The following is a 27,453-nucleotide window of genomic DNA, read 5'->3' as shown; positions in this document are numbered from 1 at the left end:
GAATTATTTTGGTAAATTTCTTCCCAAATTGAGCACACTGTTAGAGCCGCTACATGTGCTCCTACGCAAAGGTCGCGATTGGGTCTGGGGGTACAGCCAGGAAAGGGCTTTTGATAGAGCATGCAATTTGTTATGCTCCAACAAACTGTTAACATTATATGACCCGTGTATGAAACTCGTTTTAACGTGTGATGCGTCGTTCTATGGGGTCGGGTGTGTGTTGCAGCATGTGAATGCCAATGGTCAGTTACAGCCGGTAGCTTATGCCTCCAGAAGTCTGTCCCGGGCAGAAAGGGGCTACGGGATGGTAGAAAAGGAAGCGCTAGCATGTGTACATGCAGTAAAAAAAATGCACCAGTACCTGTTTGGCAGGAAATTTGAGCTGGAGACAGATCACAAACCCCTAACCTCCCTTTTGGGCCGACAACAAGGCCATAAATACGAATGCATCGGCCCGCATACAGAGGTGGGCACTTACGTTAGCTACCGATGACTACACAATTCGGCACAGACCGGGAACTGAAAACTGCGCCGATGCACTCAGCAGGCTCCCATTAGCCACCACTGAGGGGGCAACTGAGCATGATGCTGAGATGGTCATGGCTGTTGAAGCTTTCGAAAGCGAAGGCTCACCCGTTACAGCCCGTCAGATTAAACTCTGGACAAATAAAGACCCGCTACTGTCTTTAGTTAAGAAATGTGTCCTGAATGGGAACTGGGCAGCCACGTACGGGGCATGCCCTGAGGAATTTAAACCGTTTTATAGACGCAAGGATGAACTCTCGATTCAGGCCGATTGCCTACTGTGGAGAAACTGAGTAGTCATGCCCCAGTGGGGCAGAGAGGTGTTTATCAGAGAACTTCACAATGAGCACCCGGGCATTGTCATGATGAAGGCAATTGCCAGGTCACACGTTTGGTGGCCAGGGATAGATGCAGATCTGGAACTTTGTGTTCGCAGGTGCAACACTTGTGCTCAGCTGGGCAACGCACCCAAGGAAGCCCCCCTTAGCTCCTGGTCCTGACCCGCCAAGCCATGGTCACGCATCCACATGGACTACGCAGGTCCTTTCATGGGAAAATTGTTTTTGGTTGCAGTAGACGCCTACTCCAAATGGATTGAGTGTGCCATTTTAAATTCAAGCACATCCTCTGCCACGGTTGAAAGTCTACGGGCAATGTTCGCCGCCCATGGTCTACCGGATGTCTTGGTCAATGACAATGGCCCGTGCTTCACAAGCACTGAATTCCAGGACTTCATGGCAGGCAATGGAATCAATCATGTCAGAACGGCACCGTTCAAGCCGGCCTCAAACAGTCAGGCGGAACGAGCAGTGCAGATAATCAAACAGGGGATGCTCAGAATCCAAGGGGATTCCCTACAAAGCCGCTTATCACGCTTCCTGTTAGCCAATAGATCCCGACCACACTCGCTCACAGGGGTTCCACCCGCAGAACTGCTAATGAAAAGGACGCTCAAAACCAGGTTATCCCTTATACACCCTACTATGAAAGAAATTGTTGAGAGCAGGCATCAGTCACAATGTGACTACCATGACAGGAATGCAAGAGCGCGATGTATTGATGTCAATGACCCTGTGTTTGTCCTTAATTACGCTGCAGGGCCCAAATGGCTTGCAGGCACTGTGGTTGCCAAAGAGGGGAATAGGGTTTTGGTAGTTAAACTTACAAATGGACAAATCTGCCGCAAACACGTGGATCAAACTAAAAGGAGGTTCAGCAACCCCATAGGAGAAGCAGAGGAAGAACATGACGTAGAGTTTACTCCACCACAGGTAACCGAACACCGGAACCAAGTGGAGGAGAGCCCAGTCACTGTGGGCAGTCCGGACAGTCCTGAGGCACCGCAAACAGCAGACACTCAGGCCAGCGCCCAACAACTGGAGCCCCAACTCAGGTGCTCTACAAGGGAGCGTAAACCACCAGAGAGACTTAACCTGTGATCCCAATAAGACTTTGGGGTGAGGGGATGTCATGTATTCAGCTATCATTGTAACCCATATAAAAGCTGACCTAAGTTGTACACCTTGAGAACATTGACCACAAGGGGCTGAACTTGTGAGAGACACTCCTAAACTAGATTTTCAGGTATAAAAGGGGAAGCTCCACCCATCTTCATCATTTGAGGTCTTGGTAATAAAGGTAACTGGTCACAGAGTGACCTTCTCTCAAGTATGGGCCTCGTGTGCATTTATACTGTATAGTAAGGACCTATCACGTGCAATAAAGGTACAGCAGTTATCATGGGTGACTTTAATCTACATATAGATTGGGCTAACCAAACTGGTAGCAATACGGTGGAGGAGGATTTCCTGGAGTGTATAAGGGATGGTTTTCTAGACTAATATTTCGAGGAACCAACTAGAGAGCTGACCATCCTAGACTGGGTGTTGTGTAATGAGAGAGGATTAATTAGCAATCTTGTTGTGGCCCCTTGGGGAAGAGTGATCACAATATGGTAGAATTCTTCATTAAGATGGAGAGTGACACAGTTAATTCAGAGACTGGGGTCCTGAACTTAAGAAAGGTAACTTGGATGAGACATCAATTGGCTAGAATAGACTGGCAAATGATACTTAAAGAGTTGACGTGGAAAGGCAATGGCAGACATTTAAAGATCACATGGATGAACTTCAACAATTGTACATTCCTGTTTGCCATAAAAATAAAATGGGGAAGGTGGCTCAAATTAGGGATAGTGTTAAAACCAAGGAAGAGGCAGATAAATTGGCCAGAAAAAGCAGCAAACCTGAGGACTGGGAGAAATTTAGAATTCAGCAGAGGACAAAGGGTTTAATTAGGAGGGGGAACATAGAGTATGAGAGTAAGCTTGCAAGGAATATAAAAACTGACTGCAAAAGCTTTTATAGATATGTGAAGAGAAAAAGATTAGTGAAGACAAATGTAGGTCGCTTGCAGTTAGAATCAGGTGAATTTATAATGGGGAACAAAGAAATGGCAGACCAATTGAACAAATACTTTGCTTCTGACTTCACTAAGGAAGACACAAATAACCTTCCCGAAATACGAGGGGACTGAGGGTCTAGTGAGAAGGAGGAACTGAAGGAAATCCTTACTAGTCAGGAAATTGTGTTAGGGAAATTGATGGGATTAAAGGCCGATAAATCCCCAGCGCCTGATAGTCTGCATACCAGAGTACTTAAGGAAGTGGCCCTAGAAATAGTGGATGCATTGGTGGCCATTTTCCAACATTTTATAGACTCTGGATCAGTTCCTATGGATTGGAGGGTAGCTAATGTAACCCCACTTTTTAAAAAAGGAGGCAGAGAGAAAACAGGGAATTATCGACCGGTTAGCCTAACATCGGTAGTGGGGAAAATGTTGAAATCAATTATTAAAGATGTAATAGCAGCGCATTTGGAAAGCAGTGACAGGATCGGTCCAAGTCAGCATGGATTTATGAAAGGGAAATCATGCTGGACAAATCTTCTAGAATTTTTTGAGGATGTAACTGGTAGAGTGGACAAGGGAGAATCAGTGGATATGGTGTATTTAGACATTCAAAAGGCTTTTGACAAGGTTCCACACAAGAGCTTAGTGTGCAAAATTAAAGCAAATGGTATTGGGGGTTATGTATTGACACGTATAGAGAACTCGTTGGCAGACAGGAAGCAAAGAGTAGGAATAAACGGGTCCTTTTCAGAATAGCAGGCAGTGACGAGTGGGGTACCGCAAGGTACAGTGCTGGGAACCCAGCTATTTACAATATACATTAATGATTTAGATGAAGGAATTGAATGTAATATCTCCAAGTTTGCAGATGACACTAAGCTAGGTGGCAGTGGGAGCTGTGAGGAAGATGCTAAGAGGCTGCAGGGTGACTTGGACAGGTTAGGTGAGTGGGCAAATGCATGGCAGATGCGGTATAATGTAGATAAATGTGAGGTTGTCTACTTTGGTGGCAAAAACAGGAAGGCAGAATATTATCTCAATGGTGACAGATTAGGAAAAGGGGACGTGGGTGTCATGATACATCAGTCATTGAAAGTTGGCATGCAGGTACAGCAGGCGGTGAAGAAGGCAAATGGGCATGTTGGCCTTCATAGCAAGAGGATTTGAGTAAGGGAGCAGGGAGGTCTTACTACAGTTGTACAGGGCCTTGGTGAGGCCACACTTTGAATATTGTGTACAGTTTTGGTCTCCTAATCTGAGGAAGGACATTCTTGCTATTGAGGGAGTAGTGAAGGTTCATCAGACTGATTCCTGGGATGGCAGGACTGACATATGATGAAAGACTGGATCGGTTAGGCTTATATTCACTGGAATTTAGAAGAATGAGAGGGGATCTCATAGAAACATATAAAATTCTGACAGGATTGGACAGGTTAGATGCAGGAAGAATGCTCCCGATGTTGGGGAAGTCCAGAATCAGGTTTCACAGTCTAAGGATAATGGGTAAGCCATTTAGGACCGAGATGAAGAGAAACTTCTTCACTCAGAGAATTGTGAACCTGTGGAATTCTCTGCCACAGAAAGTTGTTGAGGCCAGTTCTTAAGATATATTCAAAAGGGTGTTAGATGTGGCCCTTACGGCTAAAGGGATCAAGGAGTATCGAGAGAAAGCAGGAATGGGATACTGAAATTACATGATCAACCATGATCATATTGAATGGTGGTGCAGGCTCGAAGGGCCGAATGGCCTACTCCTGCACCTATTTTCTATGTTTCTATGTTACCGTCTCATCCGAAAAACGGCACCACCGACAGTGCAGCATTCCTTCAGTACTGTTCTGGAGTTTCAGCCTAGATTTTTGTGCTCAATATTCTAGTCCACTATCAGTCATCTGAGGGGATCTAACTGGAGAGGAAGATCTCCCACATTCTGCCATCAGAGTGAAAGCAGCATCATTATTATAGACACCAGCTGTGCTTTTTGAACTGGACCCTGGTTAGTGGGGGGGGTAGACCAAATGGTGACAGTCGATCCTGCAATACTCCCAAAGCTGGTATAAGCCACTTACCATCACTCTTTCAGATGAGACGTTAAACCGAGGCCCCATCTGCCTTCTCAGGTGGACGTAAAAAATCCCATGGCACTATTTCAAAGAAGAGCAGGGGAATTATTCCCGGTGTCCTTGTCAATATTTATCCCTCAATCAACATAACAAAAACAGAATATCTGGTCATTATTACATTACTGTTTGTGAGAGCTTGCTATGCGCAAATTCGCTGTTGTGTTTACCACATTACAACAGTGACTACATTCCAAAAGTATTTCATTGGCTGTTAAGCACTTTAAGACGTCCGGTGGTTGCGAAAGGTGCTATATAAATGTAAGTCTTTCTTTCTTTCTTTCTTTAATTTTGGTGCAAGTGATCATAATTCAGTTGCATAGAAACATAGAAACATAGAAAATTAGATTTAATGTTGTTCAGAAATGTAGGTGTCCTCGTACAAGAAACACAGAGAGCTAAAAATTCGGGAGCTTAACTCCACCCGGTACCAGCAAATGTTGTATTGAGAGAGCGGCTGCTGCTCTTTTGCCAGCTGGTGGTGGGTCTTGCGGTATCCTCCATTTTCCCAGGCCCGACAGTGCTGCGATTAAGATCCATCACCCTGCAAATTAAAATGAGGGAGAGATGACATCAGTCAGCATGCAACTCAGTTCATTGCTGGGTCCTAAGCTCACCATGAAAACCAAGCATGCAACAGTTTGACAGAGGTGCTGTCAGCACCTCTTAAGTAGACACACATATCTTTCAGGTATTTAAGCATTTGGACTGTTTTTTAAAATTTTTTTAGCGAAGTAGTGGCTAGCTCCAATACACATTAAATGCTTTTTGTGGGTAGGGAGTGCTGCTGGATGCTTACAAGGCCTTGGATGTAAAAGGAAGGTCTCTGAGAAGACATAAAATGCTCCAAATACTCAACAGGTCAAGCAACATCTGTGGAGAGAGAAACAGAGTTAACCTCTCCAGTCAAAATGCTGCCTGATTTGCTGAGTATTTCCAGCATTTTATGCTGTCAGTTCATAGTTATAGATTCTGGTCACAGAAGGAAGAGGAGGAATCAGAAGAGGAGGAATCAGTCAGCACTTTTCTGGCCAGGATATCCATGGTGGAATCATCTGCCTGCGGTACTAGTGACCACAACCCCAATTCCCCTTTCAACCTTAGTCCCATACCTTACCTTTCCTCTGTTAATGACCATCACAGCGTCCTCTTGGCCATGATGCTGAAGTAAAAGCCATCACAAAGCAAACTATCCAATCCAACTTTATACATCTATCCAATATGACATCAAGAAATCAACTCATCGCCTTTATGCATTCTCTTAGTGAGTTTCTTGCATGTGCTTTTGCCTATCCTACTGATACTACCCCAGTGGCTGCAGTATGGCTGGTGGAAGGCTGCTGACTTTCAGTGGGGGAAGAGAGTACTTAAGGAAGTGGCCCTAGAAATAGTGGATGCATTGGTGGTCATTTTCCAACATTCTATAGACTCTGGATCAGTTCCTATGGACTGGAGGGTAGCTAATATAACCCCACTTTTTAAAAAAGGAGGGAGAGAGAAAACAAGAAATTATAGACCAGTCAGCCTGACATCCGTGGTGGGGAAAATGTTGGAATCAATTATTAAAGATGTAATAGCAGCGCATTTGGAAAGCAGTGACAGGATCGGTCCAAGTCAACATGGATTTATGAAAGAGAAATCATGCTTGACAAATCTTCTAGAATGTTTTGAGAATGTAACTAGTAGAGTAGACAAGGTGAATCCAGTGGATGTGGTATATTTAGACTTTCAAAAGGCTTTTGACAAAGTCCTACACAAGAGATTAGTGTGCAAAATTAAAGCACATAGTATTGGGGGTAATGTACTGACGTAGATGGAGAACTGGTTGGCAGACAGGAAGCAAAGAGTCGGAATAAACGGGTCCTTTTCAGAATGGCAAGCAGTAACTAGTGGGGTACCGCAAGGTTCAGTGCTGGGGACCTAGCTATTTACAATATACATTAATGATTTAGATGAAGGAATTGAATGTAATATCTCCAAGTTTGCAGATGACACTAAGCTGGGTGGCAGTGTGAGCTGTGAGGAGGATGCTAAGAGGCTGCAGGGTGACTTGGACAGGTTAGGTGAGTGGGCAAATGCATGGCAGATGCGGTATAATGAAGAAAAGTGTGAGGTTATCCACTTTGGTGGCAAAAACAGGAAGGTAGATTATTATCTTAATGGTGACAGATTAGTAAAAGGGGAGGTGCAACGAGACCTGGGTGTCATGGTACATCAGTCATTGAAAGTTGGCATTCAGGTACAGCAGGCGGTGAAGAAGGCAAATGACATGTTGGCCTTCATAGCTAGGGGATTTGAGTATAGGATCAGTTGTACAGGGCCTTGGTGAGGCCACACCTTGAATATTGTGTACAGTTTTGGTCTCCTAATCTGAGGAAGGACATTCTTGCTATTGAGGGAGTGCAGGGAAGGTTCACCAGGCTAATTCCCAGGATGACAGGACTGACTTATGAAGAAAGACTGGATCGACTAGGTTTATATTCAATGAAATTTAGAAGAATGAGAGGGGATCTCATAGAAACATATAAAATTCTGACGGGATTGGACAGGTTAGATGCAGGAAGAATGTTCCCGATGTTCCAGAACCAGGTTTCATAGTCTAAGGATAAGAGGTAAGCCATTTAGGACCGAGATGAGGAGAAAATTTTTCACTCAGAGAGTTGTGAGCATGTGGAATTCTCTACCACAGAAAGTTGTTGAGGCCAGTTCGTTACATATATTCAAAAGGGAGTTAGATGTGGCCCTTACGGCTAAAGGGATCAAGAGGTATGGAGAGAAAGTAGGAATGGGGTACTGATCATATTGAATGGTTGTGCAGGCTCGAAGGGCCGAATAGCCTACTGCTGCACCTATTTTCTATATTTCTATATTTCTATGACACTGCAACTGGCCTTGTTGGTTGACCTAGAGCAGCTGGTGGCTGGGAGTGTCAACTCGAGTGATGGTGTTTCTTCTTCTTCACTCCTTTTTAACTGCCTTTGCAACTTGTCCTGCCTACTGCAAAGATTTGTGTATATGAAACCCAAGTATCTCTGTTCCTGCACTCCCTATAAAATGTAACCGTATAGTTTATATTGGCTCTCCTCATTCTTCCATCAAAATATATCACATTACACTTCTCTGCATTACATTTAATCTACCATGTGTCTGTCCATTTCACCAGTTTGTCTGTGTCCGCCTGAAATCTGCTACTATCTCCTCATGGTTTACTACATTTACAAGTTTTGTAATTTCTGAAAACTTTGATATTATGCCGCCTACACCCATGTCCAGGTCATTAATATACAGAAATCTTTGCAGTAGGCAGGACAAGTTGCAAAGGCTGTTAAAAAGCATATGGAATCATGGGTTTCGTAAATAAAGGCTTAGAGTACAAAAGCAAGAAAGATATGCTAAACATTTATAATTAACTGGTTAGGCCTCTGCTTGAGTATTGTGTTCAATTCTGGGACCCACACATTCGGAAGGACGTCAAGGCCTTAGAGAGGTTGCAGTTGAGATTGACTTGAATTATACCAGAGATGAGGGACTTCAGTTATGCCGGGAGACGAGAGAAGCAGGGTTTATTCTCCTAGCGCCAAGAAGGTTTAAGGGAGATTTAATAGAGATGTTCAAAATGATGACAGATTTTGATCGAGTAAATAATGAGAAATTGTTCCTACTGGCAGGAGGGTCAATAACCAGAAGACACAGATTTAAGGTAATTGGCAAAAGAACCAACGAGGATATGAGCAGAATTTTTTATGCAGTGAGTTGTGATGATTTGGTATTCACTGCATGAAAGGGTGGTGGAAGCAGATTCAATAGTAACTTTCAAAGGGAATTGGATATATATTTGAAAAGGAAAATTTTGCAGGGCTATAGGGAAAGAGCAGGTGAATGGACTAATTAGGTAGCTCTTTCAAAGAGCCAGCAAAGGAAAAAAGAAAGACTTGCATTTGTATAGCATCTTTAATGACCACCGGACGTCTCAGAGCGATTAACAGCCAATGAAGTACTTTTGGAGTGTTGTCATTGTTGTAATGTAGGAAAGCACAGGCACGATTGGCTGAATGGCCTGCATCTGTGTTGTATGATTCTATGATTCCCTATGACTTTTTAGGACCTACCACCACGGTCCAAGGAAGCGGTGATAAAATCCAGTGAGACGCCATACCATGCCCCCTATTACATGTGGTGTGCAGGGAAGGAGAGGCTAGCAGTGGTCCCACTGGGGACGGGGGACAAATGATGAGGCAGTGGCAGGCCTCATACTTCACCACTATCGCAGACCCATTTTAGACAGGATCATAGAGGAGAATTGAGATCTAGGTCTTAAAAGTAAGTTTTCAGTTGACAGATCTATCTTAGGTTAGAATTACATCGGATTATATAGGATATACGACACAGAAACAGGCCATTTGGCCCAACCAGTCCATGCCAGTGTTTATGCTCCATTCCAGAAGAGGATCAATATCAATTGAATCTGACAGTTCATACGCTACAAGATTCATTTGGACAGGTGACCAAAAATCAACATATGTTTGCTATATATATAAAAGATCTAAAATTAAAAATGGCATTATGTTAACAGAAGCAGATAACTTGATTAATTAATATGGATAGAAAACAAATTCAGAATAATAGTGTGATATGTTGTCAACTTCAGAAGTAGCAATCAAGTTGTATCTTAAAAATACATTTCTTTACAACTGTATTTTATTGAAGATTCACAGCAATATTATTTTTGCTAATTCTTAAAATATGATGTATATACAGTGAAACTTCCTGTAGTATCCATGTTCTCCAAATTTAATTGGTTATTCCCATTAAAGGAAGTATTTCCAAAGAGAAATTTCTATTCATGGCTACATCATTCCATTCAAAGACAAACCTAATATAAATTTACCTTTGTTTTCCAAAGCAATGTGCAGCTAGCATTTTCTATATGTAATAATCTCTTGCATTGAACACACACCAAGATTATCCATATTTTCAGTACCATTTAAAATAATCTAGAATCAAATTTGGCTATATTCTCAATATATATACTACATGAGAAGTAAGGGTGTAACATTTCTAAATTGATACTATTGTCATTATCCCTGCAAGAATCAATGTACGAGGGAATGTGCTTTCTTAATTTCTCAGATGACCACACAGGCATCTTCCTATCTCCTCCAAGCACTCTCCTGTCTCATTCCATCTTGTTGCTTTCCTTCTGTATCTATTTCACTGAACTGTTTTTAACACTTTTCATCAAAGTTTATGTTCAGATTTTCCTTGTCCTGACTGCTCTTCTCAGCCCCCGAAACAAATCGTGGCAAAAATAAGAGGAACAGTATCAATATATGCCATCATTTTGTTGCTTTTTAACTGATTTTATGGCTGACTTAAAATTAGTCAGCAAAGGAATGTGAATTTTAATGGGTGGTCTTTTACATGACTTGTTTTTTTCTAACATACTCAGGGAGGCTATCCATGGGTACAATTTGTACCAAAGCAATCCAATCTGTAGCTCTTAATGTTGCCAGTTTCACAGTGCTTTCCATCTAACCCAGATGTCACTTTTCCTAGACATAATTGCACTGGCCCTGAAATCCACAAGGATTCCATTAATGTCCTACCATAAGAACATACGAACATAAGAAATAGGAGCAGGAGTAGGCCATACGGCCCCTCGAGCCTGCTCCGCCATTTAATACGATCATGGCTGTTCCGATCATGGACTCGGGTCCACTTCCCTGCTCGCTCCCCATAACCCCTTATTCCCTTATCGGTTAAGAAACTGTCTATCTCTGTCTTAAATTTATTCAATGTCCCAGTTTCCACAGCTCTCTGAGGCAGCAAATTCCAAAGATTTACAACCCTCTGAGACAAGAAATTCCTCCTCATCTCAATTTTAAATGGGCGACCCCTTATTCTAAGATTATGCCCCCGAGTTCTTGTCTCCGGAAACATCCTCTCTGCATCCACCTTGTCAAGCCCCCTCATAATCTTATACGTCTCGATAAGATTACCTCCCATTCTTCTGACTTCCAATGAGTAGAGGCCCAACCTACTCAACCTTTCCTCATAAGTCAACCCTCTCATCTCCGGAATCAACCGAGTGAACCTTCTCTGAACTACCTCCAAAGCAAGTATATCCTTTCGTAAATATAGAAACCAAAATTGAACGCAATATTCCAGGTGTGGCCTCACCAATACCCTGTAAAGCTATAGCAAGACTTCCCTGCTTTTATACTCCATCCCCTTTGCAATAAAGACCAAGATTCCATTGGCCACCAGTTAGTCACCAGTGGAATCCACCAGTAAACAGAAGGGAGGCAATTGTGCCAGGAGTTCACTATTTCTGCCATTTCTTTTTCATTCATTCATGGGATGTGGGCATCGCTGGTGAGGCCAACATTTATTGCCCATCTCTCATTGCCCTTGAGAAGGTGGTGGTGAGCCGCTGCCTTGAACTGCTGCAGTCCGTGCAGTGAAGGTCCTCCCACAGTGCTATTACGGAGGGAGTTCCAGAATTTTGACACAGCCACAATGAAGGAATGGCGATATACTTCCAAGTCAAGATGAAGTGTAACTTGGAGGAGAACTTTCAGGTGAAGGTGTTCCCATGTGCCTGCTGCCCTTGACGTTCTAGGTGATAGCGCAGGTCCCTGGAACATCATGGGCCACACTGACCAGCGAGAGGACACCATCGCAGGTCGGGAGGATAAAAGAGCGAGCGCGGTCCATACAACATCGTGGGCATACCACCACAGCTTCCAGTGCGAGTCATCCCAAGTCTGCGACGACTTCGAGGTGGGTGACTAGGTGACATCATTAAGGCCCAGGTTGTCGATTAGAGTGTGGGCAGGAACATCGGCGGGCCCCAGGCACAATGGAGGAGCGGGAGGTTTGGGGTGGATGAGCGGCAAGAGATCATGGCAGAGATGCGGCGAATGATTGAGATGGAGGAGCGGTGAGAGATCTTGGTGGAGATGCGGCAAATGTTTGATGCGGAGGTGTGGTGAGAGATCGTGGCGGAAGTGTGACGAATGTTTTGTGGTGGAGGAGCGGTGAGAGATTGTGGCGGATTAATGGTGAGAGATCAGCAGCAAGAGATCGTGGTGGAGGAACAACGAATGATCGGAGCGGAGGTGTGGCAAATGAGAGTGCAGGGCCCAGAAGAGCCGAGGGCTCAGGGGCAGCACGGGCCAGTCCACTCTGCGATATGTGTGTGCAGTAAGTCTGTGTTCAGCGTGGAGGCCCCGACCTGGGAGAATCCACAAGCCGCAGGTCGGGGCCATAAAAGGAGCAGAGGTGCGGTGGCCCAAGAGCATCATGGAGGCCACTTCAGTGAGCCGCGTGAGCTGGTGCAGGAGGGTGACAACTTGGAGAAGGGCGACTGAACATAACATAAGAACATAAGAATTAGGAACAGGATTAGGCCATCTAGCCCCTCGAGCCTGCTCCGCCATTCAACAAGATCATGGCTGATCTGGCCATGGACTCAGCTCCACTTACCCGCCCGCTCCCCATAATCCTTAATTACCTTATTGGTTAAAAATCTATCTATCTGTGACTTGAATACATTCAATGAGCTAGCCTCAACTGCTTCCTTGGGCAGAGAATTCCACAGATTCACAACCCTCTGGGAGAAGAAATTCCTTCTCAACTCGGTTTTAAATTGGCTCCCCCATATTTTTAGGTTGTGCCCTCTAGTTCTAGTCTCCCTGACCAGTGGAAACAACCTCTCTGCCTCTATCTTGTCTATCCCTTTCATTATTTTAAATGTTTCTATAAGATCACCCCTCATCCTTCTGAACTCCAATGAGTAAAGACCCAGTCTACTCAATCTATCATCATAAGGTAACCCCCTCATCTCGTGAATCTTCTCTGTACCGCCTCCAAAGCTAGTATACCCTTCCTTAAGTAAGGTGACCAAAACTACAGGCAGTACTCCAGGTGCGGCCTCACCAATACCCTACACAGTTGCAGAAGGACCTCCCTGCTTTTGTACTCCATCCCTCTCGCAATGAAGGCCAACATTCCATTTGCCTTCCTGATTACCTGCTGCACCTGCATACTACCTTTTTGGGATTCATGCACAAGGACCCCCAGGTCCCTCTGCACCGCAGCATGTTGTAATTTCTCCCCATTCAAATAATATTCCCTTTTACTGTTTTTTTTCCCAAGGTGGATGACCTCACACTTGGACGTTACCAAAATCCAGGTCTCTGATTGGAGTGTGGGCAGGTACAGCAGGAGAGGCAGCAAGCAGCAGAGGAACGGCGATATGTGTGCGCACTAGGTCCGTGCAGCAGAGCTGGTCTCTGTTATGTATGTAAACTTTACTAGTGTGTAAGGCTTGCCACCAGGGGGCACACCTGTTGGAGACCCAAGGGTCATATACACACCCTGGGCAAGCAGGGAAAAAGGCAGTCTACCATGCTGCTTCCTCACTCTGGAGTTATATTAGAGACCAAGGTCACAACAGTTTGAGCTTAGAGTATACAGTTTTGTGGAGTTATTCTGAACATAACAATTGGCAACGAGTAACAGATCACGAACTTTCATGCGGTTATGGCTGCCATTGATATTCTTGAGAGATTTGTTGAGGGTGATGATTGGGAATTCTTCAATGAGCGTCTTGACCAGTACTTCGTGGCCAATGAGCTGGATGAGGACAGTAACACGATCAAGCGCAGGGCGATTCTCCTCACCGTTTGTGGGTCCACGATATATGGCCTCATCAAAAATCTGCTAGCACCGACAAAACCAATGGGCAAGACATATGCAGAGTTTTGCACGCTTATTTGGGAACACCTCAAGCCGAAGGACAGCCTCTTAATGGCCAGGTATCGCTTTCATGCGCACCATCACTCCGAGGGCCAGGACGTGGCGAGCTATGTTGCTGACCTAAGACGCCTTGCAGGACCGTGCAAATTTGCTGGATTTTGGGGGGAAATGTTGTGGGACTTTTTCATGCTTGGAATCGGCCACAAGGTCATTCTTCACAAACTGCTGTCTGCCGAATCCCCAGATCTGAGCAAGGCCATCACGATAGCCCAGGCTTTCATGTCCACGAACAATAATACTAAACAGATATCTTTGCAGCATCGAAGCTCCCCGGCAAGTACTGCGCATAAAATAACGCCTTGAGCAGGCAGAACTGTACATAGCAGGGCCTACATGCCTGCAGAGGCCAGACCTAGGATGACTCAGAGTCTGCATTGGGGCGCGAATATGAATCCATTAACACCATGTTGGCACTGCGGGGGTAATCATCGAGCCCATCAATGACGATTCCAGCACTACGTGTGCAAGGGCTGTACAACAATGGGGCACCTCCAGCGAATGTACAAACGTACTGCGACTCACCACGTGGCAGTGTTGGTAGAAGATGACCGATCCAGCGTGGATCACGCTGAATGAGTAAGAGAACTCAACTCGAGGCTGAAGGGGAAGTGTATGGGGTACACACCTTCACCATCAAAAGCCCTCCGATAATGTTTAAAGTCAAACAAAATGACATTCCAGTTTCCATGGAATTGGACACGGGGGCGAGTCAGTCAATTATGAGCCAGAAGGCTTTTGGGAAACTGGGACAGCAAGGCACAAAGTGTAAAAACTAAGCCCGATTCACACAAAGCTGCGCACTTACACCAAAGAGCTCATAGCAGTCATTGGCAGTGCGGCAGTGAAGGTATCGTACGATGGAACTGTGCAAGATTTATCACTATGGATTGTACCAGGCGATGGCCCAACGCTGTTCAGCAAAAGCTGGCTAGAAAAGATCCGATGAAACTGGGACGACATCAAAGCGCTGTCTTCGGTGGATGATGCCTCGTGCACCCAAGTGTTAAACAAATTCCCGTCGTTATTTGAGCCAGCCATCGGCAACTTCACAGGCGCCAAAGTGCAGATCCATCTCGTCCCTGATGCACAGCTCGTTCATCACAAGGCCCGAGCGGTTCCATATATGATGCGAGAGAAAATCAAGATCGAGCTGGATAAACTTCAACGAGAGGGAATCATATCGCCAGTCGAGTTCAACGAGTGGGCCAGTCCGATTGTTCCAGTGTTGAAAAGCGATGGGACGGTCAGAATCTGTGGGGACTACAAGGTAATGATCAACTGAGTCTCATTACAGGACCAGTACCCACTACCCAAAGCAGATGACCTATGTGCAATGCTAGCAGGGGGGAAGTCGTTCACCAAGCTGGATCTAACCTCTGCTTACATGACACAAGAGATGGCTGAACCTTCGAAAAAATTGACGTGCATCAACACGCACAAAGGACTGTTCATAGATGCCCTTTTGGGATTCGCTCGGCTACGGCCATCTTCCAGAGGAACATGGAGAGTCTGCTGAAATCGGTTCCCCCCGACTGTGGTGTTTTAAGACGCCATCCTGATCACTGGTCGCAACATCACCAAACACTTGCACAACCTGGAAGAGGTTCTAAAGCGACTGGACAGAGTGGGACTCAGGCTGAAACGCTCCAAGTATGTTTTCCTGGCGCCAAAGGTTGAATTTTTGGGGAGAAAGATTGCGGCGGATGGCATCAGACCCACGGACTCCAAGACGGAGGCCATCAAGAATGCACCCAGGCCACAGAATGTGACGGAGCTGCGTCCGTTCCTGGGACTCCTCAACTATTTTGGTAACTTTCTACCGGGGTTGAGCACTTTGCTGGAATCCTTGCATTTATTGATGACTGGGTTTGGGGTAAATCTCAAGAGACTGCCTTTAATAAGGCCAGAAACCTGCTATGTTCTAACAAGTTACTTGTATTGTATGATCCATGTAAACGTTTAGTACTAGCTTGTGATGCATCTTCGTACGGGGTCAGTTGTGTATTACAGCAAGCAAATGTGTCAGGCAAACTGAAACCGGTTGCATATGCGTCCAGAAGTTTATTTATGGCTGAAAGAGCCTACAGTATGGTTGAGAAAGAGGCATTAGCATGCGTATACGGGGCTAAGAAAATGCACCAAAACCTATTTGGACTCCGGTTCGAGCTCAAAACCAACCACAAACCGCTCATTTCGCTCTTCTCAGAAAGCAAAGATATTAATACCAATGCTTCGTCCCGTATCCAAAGATGGGCACCAACATTATCTGCGTATGACTATGTCATCCGCCACAGACCAGGCACTGAGAACTGTGCTGATGCCCTCAGTCGGCTACCATTGCCCACCATCGGGGTGGAAATGGTGCAATCCGCAGACTTGCTTCTTGTAATGGATGTTTTTGAGAGCGAGGGGTCACCTGTCACGGCTCACCAGATCAGGACCTGGACTAGCCAGGACCCTGCGCTATCACTAGTAAAAAGTTGCATCCTCAATGGGAACTGGTCGGCTGTTCCCGGGGAAATGCAAGATGAAATTAAGCCGTTTTACCGACACAAGGATGAAATGTCCATCCATTCGGATTGTCTCCTATGGGAGAATCACGTGGTTTTGCCAAAAAAAGGCAGGGAAACGTTTATACGTGACCTACACAGTACCCACGCAGGCATAGTCATGATGAAGGCTATTGCCAGGTCATATGTTTGGTGGCCCGGCATTGACTCGGAATTGGATTCATGCGTACACCAATGTAACACTTGCTCACAGTTGAGCAATGCACCAAGGGAGGCCCCACTGAGTCTGTGGTCATGACCTTCCAAACCGTGGTCCAGAATCCACGTAGATTTTGCTGGCCCCTTTCGAGGAAAGATGTTCCTAGTAGCAGTGGACTCTTACTCTAAATGGTTTGAATGTATAATAATGTCATCATGTACGTCCACTCCCACCATTTGAAAGCCCCCGGGCCACGTTCGGCACCCATGGTTTGCCCGATGTCCTTGAATTCAACGAGTTCATGACCCGCAATGGCATCAAGCATGTCAGGTCGGCCCTGTTTAAGCCCGCATCCAATGGTCAAGTGGAACAGGCAGTCCAAACTATCCAGCAGAGCTTGAAACGCATGATAGACGGTTCCCTGCAGACCCGGTTATCTCAGATTCTACTCAGCTACCAGACGCGACCCCACTCGCTTACTGGTGTTCCCCCTGCAGAATTGTTAATGAAGAGAGCACTCAAAACCAGGCTCTCCTTAGTCCACCTGGATTTCAATGATCATGTAGAAACCCGGCGTCACCAGCGTAATGTGTACCACAATCGCGCGGCTGTGTCTCGTGACATTGAGGTTGACGACCCCGTGTTTGTTCTTAATTAAGGTCATGGTCCCAAATGAGTTGCTGGCACTGTTTTAGCCAAGGAGGGGAATAGAGTGTTTGTTGTCAAACTTTTGAATGGACAAACATCCATTCAGAAAGCACTTGGATCAGACCAAACTGCGATTCACTGACAACCAAGAACAATTTGAAGAGGACATTACCACCAGTGATCCACCAACACACACCCAACCAGCAACCGACCTCATTGTCAACCACGAGCATGAACCCACCATGCCCGACAGCCACATCAGTATACAGTATACAGTCTTGTGGAGTTATTCTGAACATAACAGTCTCCGGTCGTCTTGGTTAATCCTTGCCACTGGACCAAGCCCGTGTGGTGGCTGGTATGCAACAGCCACCACACGTTAAAAAAATCCACATACAGGCATCTTGTACCCTTCCACCCCTCAACATGCAGTTCGGAACCTGGAATATTAGGTCCTTCATTGAAACATCTGTGAACTCATCCCTTTTCGGCGTGGAAACAAGTCATCCTCGATACGAGAGACTGCCTAAGAAGGAGAAGAAGAGGTCTGTGCAGCAGAGCAGGTCTCCAGTCGTCCTGATTTACCCTTGCCACTGAATAAAGGCCTAGCTTTGTCAAGCCCGTGTGGTGTCTGATGTGCAACGATCACCACACGTTACACAAAAATCCACGCACAGGCATCTTCCACCCCTCGAGTTCAGGACTGGAATATCGGGTCCTCCATTGAAACATCTACAATTCATCCCTTTTGGTGTGGAAGCAAGTCATCATTGTTCGAGGGACCGCCTATGATGATAATGATGATGATGAGGTGGTAGAAGTCGGGGGTGTGGGAGGTGCTGCGGAAGAAGCCTTGGCGCGTTGCAGTAGTGGATCTTGTAGATGGTGCACACTGCAGCCACAGTACAGTGATGGAGGACACGAATGTTTAAGGTAGTGGATGGGGTGCCAATCAAGCGGGCTGTATTTCCTGGATAGTGTCGAGCTTCTTGACTGTTGGAGCTGCATGCATCCGGGGAAGTGGAGAGTATTCCATCACTCTCCTGACTTGTGTCTTGTAGATGGTGGAAAGGTTTTGCGAAGTCAGGAGGTGAGCCACTCACCACAGAATACCCAGCCTCTGACTTGCTCTTGTTACCACAATATTTATGTGGCTGATCCAGTTAAGAATCTGGTCAATAGTGACCCCCCAAGATGTTGATGATGGGGGATTTGGTGATAGTAAGCCGTTGGATGTCAAGGGGTGGTGGTTATATTCTCGCCTGTTGGAGATAGTCATTGCCTGGCACTTGTTTAGCACGAACATAACTTGCCACTTATCAGCCCAAGCCTGAATGTCATCCAGGTCTTGCTGCATGCGGGCATGGACTGTTTCATTATCTGAGGAGTTGCGAATGGCACTGAACACTGTGCAGTTATTAGGGAACATCCCCACTTCTGACCTTATGGGAGAGAAGGTCATTGATGAAGCAGCTGAAGATGGTTGGGCCGAGGACACTGCCTTGTGGAACTCCTGCAGTGATGTCCTGGGGCTGAGATGATTGACCTCCAACCACCACAATCATCTTCCTTTGTGCTAGTTATGGCTCCAGCCAGTTGGACGTTTTCCCCATGATTCCCATTGACTTCAATTTTACTAGGGCTCCTTGATGCCGCACTCAGTCAAATGCTGCCTTGATGTCAAGAGCAGTCTGTTGTGTACCTCTGCGTCCTCTATCTGAGGCTCTGGTTCGTCGTGATCCTCCGCAGATCTGTCCTCCTCTGCAACATGGAGGCTTGCAGGTTTAACAGGATTAACAGCTCGCCTGCACACTCGTTGGAGGTGTCCCATTGTTCCACAGCCCTTGCAAATGTACTCTTTGAATCGGCATGAATGGAAACAATGATCACCTCCGCAGCGCCAACAAGGTGTTAATGGCCTTGCATTCATCACCCTTGATGGTGGACTCTGAATCATCTGCGGACATGCAGCTGCAGGTATGTGCGACCTGCTTTTTACATTATGATTCAAAAACAACATCGCTTTGTTCACAGTACTTGTAGCAGCACTTGTGTGCTGAGAGATTTGCTTCGTATTGTCACTGGTGGCAATGAACGCCTGGGCTATCGCTCTGGCCTTACTCAAGGTTGGGGTCTCTACAGTCAAAAGTTTGTGAAGTATGGTTTCGTGGCCAATACCAAATACGAAAAAGTCTCTGAGCATGTGCTCCAAATGTCCTTCAAATTTGCAATGTCCTGCAAGGCGTCTTAGCTCGGCGACATAACTCGCCACTTCCTAGCCTTCAGACCTTTTGTAGGTGTAGAACCGGTACCTCGCCATCAGAACGCTTTCCTTCGGGTTCAAATGCTCTCGGACTAGTGTGCACAAATCGTCGAACGATTTCTCCGTGGGTTTCGCTGGAGTGAGCAGATTCCTCATGAGGCCATACGTTGGTGTCTCACAGAGGGTGAGGAGGATCGCCCTTCATTTGGCAGCGCTCTCTTCTCCATCTAACTCATTGGCCACGAGGTATTGGTTGAGTCACTCCACAAAAGTTTCCCAATCATCTCCCACCGAAAATTTCTCCAGTATGCCCACTGTTCTCTGCATCTTTGGGTTCGCTATCTGTATCTCGTCACCAGTTGTTGTGTATGGAGAAAGAGTCAGACTGAACAGTGTGAGCTCAAAGTAAAGTGTGACCTTAGTCTTTTATTGTAGGTCTCCAAAGTGCCTTTCCAACCTGTGAAGCCTGTGCTCTTAAATACCTGTGCTCCAAAGGGATTATGGGATCCCTTGGGACTGCAGGGGATGAGCCCTCTGGTGGCTGTACAGAGTAAATACAAGTCCACATGTATAACACAGTCACTCTCAGATCACCCCTGGAATTCAGCTCTTTTGTCCATGTTTGGACCAAGGCTGTAATGAGGTCTGGAGCCGAGCGGAATTCAAACTGAGCATCAGTCAGCAGGTTATTGGTGAGTAAGTGCCTCTTGATAGCACTGTCGATGACACTTCCATCACTTTGTTGATACTTGAGAGTAGACTGATGGGCGATAATTGGATGGATGGGATTTGTCCTGCTTTTTGTGGATAGGACATACCTGGACAGTTTTCCACATTGTCGGATAGATGCCAGTGTTGTAACTATACTGGAACAGCTTGGTTGGAGGCGCAGATAGTTCAGAAGCACATGTCTTCAACACGACAGCCGGGATAATGTCAGGGGCCATAGCCTTCGCAGTATCCAGTGCGCTCAGCCATTTCTTGATATCACTTGGAGTGAATCGAATTGGCTGAAGACTGGCTTCTGTGATGGTGAGGACCTCAGGAGCAAGCCGATATTGATCATCCACTCAGCACTTCTGGCTGAATATGGTTGCAAATGCTCCAGCCTTGTCTTTTGCACTCACATTGTGGACTCTGCCATGATGAGGATGGGGATATTCATGGAGCCTCCTTCGCCCGTTAGTTGTTTAATTGTCCACGACCATTTATGGCCGGATGTGGCAGGACTGCAGAACTTGATCTGATCCAATTTGTCAAATTAATTTCTGATCTCCTGGACTTCGGTGGACATCGCTAGACTTAGTTTCTGCTGTGAACTACACTGGACTACACAGCTATAGTTCTGTACTGGACTACACTGGATTATACCATAAGACTATCTGCTGCTTCTCCATCTCTGCTGCTAAAGTTTATTTTTCCTTTTAACTGTGGCTGTATCTCAGCTGAACTGATTCTTCTGGTTTTTCAGCTCTGCTGGCTGCTTGCTCACAGCTGCTGGTTCACTCATTTTATCGGTTTTCAACTTTGCTGGACGCTGGCTGTGGTTTTTCGGCGATCTACCCGATCCAAAAACCTGTGTCAACGTTGCCATCAACTTTCTGTACCACTGCCAATTCTCCTTCCTACAGCACATCCTCGAACTCTCTTCGCTTCAAATAGCTTCTGGGCTTCACTCACCTGCTTTGGACAGCAGTTTGTCGATGCTCCCATTCATGTCGGCTTTGTAATTCCAATGGACTTCTGACTTTGACCCTGATCTCCCTACTATTGTATCCCATAAGCTATTACATTAAAACAGGCCGATGTAACCTGAGCTTTTCCTGTGTCCATTCACGTGCGCACTTTGGCTGCCATCCCAGACCCAAGTCATTCAAAACATTTGGCACTTCCCCCTCTTTCCTTTAATCTTTATCCCTCCCTGACTGTTCTCTCCTGTCGTCATGTCTCCTTTCATTCTCTCTCGGACACTCTGCCCTCCCAAATCCCTACCCCAATCCTGCATTACTCATCGACCATCCTACTCTCCTGTCGCCATCCCAGGCTTGACTCTCTCCAAGATAAGCCTACAGCTTCCCTCTGTGCCTTTCTTGGCATCCTACAAAGGATCGATCGAGGCACTGGTTGCTGCCTCCTTACGAGCTGCAACACCAACTGTCCCATCCTACTCTCTCGCCGATCATCCCAACCAGCGCACCCACTGAGGGCTAATCTTGCCAATCACCTCCCCATCCAACTCTCCCCCCCGCCCCCAGCTCTGACCCTGTGGACGCTGGCAGTAGGGCAGCCATCACCGCCCCTCTTCATATCTCCCTCCAGAACGTTCGTTCGCTTGTGAACAAGGCCCTTCATATCCATGAGCTTATCGTGGATGGTGGCATCGACATCATGGCCCTGACGGAAACATGGTTGAGGGGCGATGACACCTTGCCCTTAAATGAAGCCTCTCCACCTGGCTATACCTTCCATCACTTGACCCACTCAGACCGCCATGATGGCAGTGTGGCTCTCATCAGCAGATCACACCTTGTTCTGTCCCACTACTCCTCCGGCACTTTCTCCTCCTTTGAGCATCTCTCCTTATTCCCCCCTCTCACCTCATTTAAAATTCTCGTTCTCTACCACCCACCCAAGTACCATAAAAATGTTATTACAGATATTTCTTCACTACTTTCCTCCCTCTTCCTCTGCACTGAACGACTTCTCATCCTCGGTGATTTCAATTTCCATCTCAATTTATCATGCGCTCTCTGCTCTGAGTTCACTAGCCTCCTATCCTCTCTCCACGTAAGCTCTCCAACCCATATTCACGGCCATCCCCTCGAACTTGCCATCTCTCGTGGCCTCGCAACTCCATTCGTGTCAATCGCAGATAAGGCCATCTCTGACCACTTCCTCGAATCGCTCTCCACCCACATCCCCCTTCCAACCCCCTCCAATAAACGCTACCTCCTTCTGTGTCCACCCCTGGAAAAAACTCTCTCCCGACTCTCTTTCAGCTGTACTTATGAGCTCCCAACTGTCCAGCCTTTGGCCCTGCATTCACCATGATATCTGTAGCTACTGATCTTCTGAATCATACCACCTTTGATGCCCTAATCCCCATTAAAACAATTACTCTCTCTCACCCTGGCCGTTACTCCTGGTATAGCCCTGATCTTCATTCCCTTAAGTCCAAGGGACGCAGACTTGAACGGATGTGGCGGACAACTGGTTTAGCCATTCACCGCCAGATCTGGCTGGACCACATAAGGCAATATCGGGTCCTGATCTAGTCTGCCAAAATGATTCACTATTCCAGAATTATATTAGAATGTAAAGATAAACCCCGGCTTCTATTCTCCACTGCTGACCATCTTTGTAATCCCCTCTCCCCAGTCTCCTACCTCACCTCCAACAAAAAGTATGAGGAGTTCATGGACGTCTTTGTCTCTAAGATTGAGACCATCCACTCAGCCACATCTGCCACATCCCTTCCTTTCCCTAGCCCACCGGGCCAAACTTCCTTTAAAGATCCACCCTGCCCTTGCTCTGACCTCACATCTTTCTCCAATTTCTCTCCGATCTCCCCTCATGACCTTTCTGAGCTCATCCTGATCATGAGACCCATTTCCTGCTCCCTTGACCCTATGCCCACCAAACTGCTGACCACCGAACATCCTTTTCAGGTTCCCATGTTAGCTGACATTGTTAACGGTTAACATTGTATTGTCCCCCTCTCCCTCAAACCTGCTGTAATCACCTCTCTCCTCAAAAAAGCAACACTCGACCCCTCTGTCCTTGGAAACTACCGCCCCATCTCTAACCTCCCTTTCCTCTCCAAAGTCCTTGAATGCCTCCCAAATCTGTGCCCATTTTCCCACGGTTCCATTTTGAATCCCTCCAATCCGGTTGCCGCGCCTGTCACAGGACTGAAACGGCTCTCATCAAAGACACAAATTACATCCTTTGTGACTGACAAAGGCAAACTATCCCGCCTCATCCTTCTCGACTTGTCTGCAGGCGTTGACAGGTTGACCACTCTATCCTTCTCCAACACTTTTCCACCGTCGTCCAGCTGGGTGGGACTGCACTCACCTGGTTTCATTCATATCAATCTAGAAACATAGAAACATAGAAAATAGGTGCAAGAGTAGGCCATTCGGCCCTTCGAGCCTGCACCACCATTCAATAAGATCATAGCTGATCATTCCCTCAGTATCCCTTTCCTGCTTTCTCTCCATACCCCTTGATCCCCTTAGCCGTAAGGGCCATATCAACTCCCTCTTCAATATATCCAATGAACTGGCATCAATATCTCTCTGCGGTAGGGAATTCCACAGGTTAACAACTCTCTGAGTGAAGAAGTTTCTCCTTATCTCAGTCCTAAATATCCTAAGACTGTGTCCCCTGGTTCTGGACTTCCCCAACATCGGGAACATTCTTCCTGCATCTAACCTGTCCTGTCCCGTCAGAATCTTATATGTTTCTATGAGATACCTTCTCATCCTTCTAAACTCCAATGTATAAAGGCCCAGTTGATCCAGTCTCTCCTCATATGTCAGTCCAGCCATCCCTGGAATCAGTCTGGTGAACCTTCGCTACACTCCCTCAATAGCAAGAATGTCCTTCCTCAGATTAGGTGAGGCCTCCCCAAGGCCCTGTACAACTGCAATAAGACTTCCCTGCTCCTATACTCAAATCCCCCAGCTCTGAAGGCCAACATACCATTTGCCCACTTCACCGCCTGCTGTACCTGAATGCCAACTTTCAATGGCTGCTGAACCATGACACCGAGGTCTCGTTGCACCTCCACTTTTCCTGATCTGCCACCATCCAGATAATATAATGCCTTTGTGTTTGTGCCCCCAAAGTGGATAACCTCACATTTATCCACATTATACTGCATCTGCCATTCATTTGCCCACTCACCTAATCTGCAACCTTATAGCAACCTCCTCACAGCTCACACCGCCACCCAGCTTAGTGTCATCTGCAAACATGGAGATATTACACTCAATTCGTTCATCTAAATCATTAATGTATATTGTAAAGAGCTGGGGACAAAGCACTGAGTCCTGCGGCACTCCACTAGTCACTGCCTGCCATTCTGAAAAGGACCCGTTTATCCCAACTCTCTGCTTCCTGTCTGCCAACCAGTTCTCTATCCACATCAGTACATTACCCCCAATACCATGTGCTTTGATTTTTCACACCAATCTCTTGTGTGGCACCTTCTCAAAAGCCTTTTGAAAGTCCAAATACATCACATCCACTGGTTCTCCCTTGTCCACTCTACGAGTTATATCGTCAAAAAATTCCAGAAGATTTGTCAAACCTGATTTCCCTTTCATAAATCCATGCTGACTTGGATCGATCCTGTCGCTGCTTTCCAAATGCGCTGCTATTTCATCTTTAATAATTGATTCCAACATTTTCCCCACTACTGATGTCAGGCTAACCAGTCTATAATTATCCATTTTCTCTCTCCCTCCTTTTTAAAAAAGTGGTGTTACATTAGCTACCCTCCAGTCCATAGGAACTGATCCAGAGTTGATAGACTTTTGGAAAATGATCACCAATGCATCCACTATTTCTATGGATACTTCCTTAAGTACTCTGGGATGCAGACTATCAGGCGCTGGGGATTGATCGGCCTTCAATCCCATCAATTTCCAGAACACAATTTCCTGACTAATAAGGATATCCTTCAGTTCCTCTTTCTCACTAGACCCTCGGTCCCTAGTACTTCCCGAAGGTTATTTATGTCTTCCTTCGTGAAAACAGAACCAAAGTATTTGTTGAACTGGTCTGCCATTTCTTTGTTCCCCATTATAAATTCACCTGAATCTGACTGCAAGGAACCTATGTTTGTCTTCGCTAATCTTTTTCTCTTCACATATCTATAGAAGCTTTTGCAGTCAGTTTTTATGTTCCTGGCAAGCTTCCTCTCATACTCTATTTTCCCCGTCCTAATTAAGCCCTTTGTCCTCCTCTGCTGATTTCTAAATTTCTCCCAGTCCTCAGGTTTGCTGCTTTTTCTGGCCAATTTATATGCCTCTTCCATGGATTTAACAATATCCTTAATTTCCCTTGTTAGCCATGGTTGAGCCACCTTCCCCGTTTTATTTTTACGGCAGACAGGGATGTACAATTGTTGACGTTCATCCATGTGATCTTTAAATGTTTGCCATTGCCTATCCACCGTCAACCCTGTAAGTATCATTTGCCAGTCTATTCTAGCCAATTCACACCTCATACCATCGAAGTTACCTTTCCTTAAATTCAGGACCCTAGTCTCTGAATTAACTGTGTCACTCTCCATCTTAATAAAGAATTCTACCATATCATGGTCACTCTTCCCCATAGGGGCCTCACACAACAATATTGCTAATTAGTCCTTTCTCATTACACATCTCCTCGGGTGGCAGCCCTCTAGTTGGTTCCTCGACATATTTGTCTAGAAAACCATCCCTTATACACTTCAGGAAATCCTCCTCCACGATATGGCTACCAGTTTGGTTAGCCCAATCTATATGTAGATTAAAGTCACCCATGATAACTGCTGTACCTTTATTTCTTGTTTGATGCTGTCCCCAACCTCACTACTACTGTTTGGTGGTGTGTACACAACTTCCACTAGTGCTTTCTGCCCTTTGGTATTCCGCAGCTCCACCCATACAGATTCCACATCATCCAAGCTAAGGTCCTTCCTTACTATTGCGTTAATTTCCTCTTGAACCAGCAACGCTACCCCACCTTCTTTTCCTTTCTGTCTATCCTTCCTGATTGTTCAATACCCCTGTATGTTGAGTTCCCAGCCTTGGTCACCCTGGAGCCATGTCTCCGTGATGCCAATTATATCATATTCATTAATTACTGCCTGTGCAGTTAATTCGTCCACCTTATTACGAACACTCCTCGCATTGAGGCACAGAGCCTTCAGGCTTGTCTTTTTAACACACTTTGCCCTTTTGGAATTTTGCTATAATGTGGCCCTTTTTGATTTTTGCCTTGGGTTTCTCTGCCCTCCACTTTTACTTTCTTCTTTCTATCTTTTGCTTCTTCTCTCTTTTTACTTCCCTCTGTCTCCCTGCATAGGTTCCCACCCGCTGCCATATTAGTTTAACTCCTCCCCAACAGCACTAGCAAATACTTACTCTGGGATATTGGTTTCGGTCCTGCCCAGGTGCAGACCATCTGGTTTGTACTGGTCCCACCTCCCCCAGAAGCGGTTCCAATATCCTAGGAATTTGAATCCCTCCCTTCTGCACCACTCCTCAAGCCACGTATTCATCTGAGCTATCCTGCGATTCCTACTCTGATTAGCATGTGGCACTGGTAGCAATCGTAAGCAGAGAATCACCTGCAATGGCTTCTCTTCTCGCCCCTGCATAGTTACCTCTGGTGTCCCCTCAGGATCTATCCTTGGCCCCTCCTCTTATTTCTCATCTACATGTTGCCCCTTGGCAAAATTATCCGAAGGCACTGCATCAGTTTCCGCATGTTCGCTGATGACACCCAGCTCTACCTCACTACCACTTCTCTCGACCCCTCTACGATCTCTAAATTGTTAGACTGCTTGTCCGACATCCAGTTCTGGATGAGCAGAAGTTTTCTCCAATTGAATATTGGGAAGACCGAAGCCGTTGTTTTCAACCCCCGCCACAAAATTCATTCGCTAGTCACTGACTCCATCCCTCTCCCCAACTTCTGTCTAAGGCTGAACCAGACTGTTCACAATCTTGTCATATTTAACTCTGAAATGAACTTTCGACCACATATCCGTGGCATAACTTAAGACTGCCTATTTCTACCTTTGTAACATTGCCTGTCTCCGGCGTTGCCTCAGCTCATCCACTGCTGAAACCCTCATCCATGCCTTTGTTACCTCTAGATTTGATTATTCCAACACACTTCTGGCTGGCCGCCCACATTGTACCCTACGTAAACTAGAGGTGATCCAAAACTCGACTG

This window comes from Pristiophorus japonicus, chromosome 1 (genome assembly GCF_044704955.1).
Source record: "Pristiophorus japonicus isolate sPriJap1 chromosome 1, sPriJap1.hap1, whole genome shotgun sequence".
Taxonomy (NCBI): Eukaryota; Metazoa; Chordata; class Chondrichthyes; family Pristiophoridae; genus Pristiophorus; species Pristiophorus japonicus.
This window is presented reverse-complemented; position numbering follows the sequence as displayed.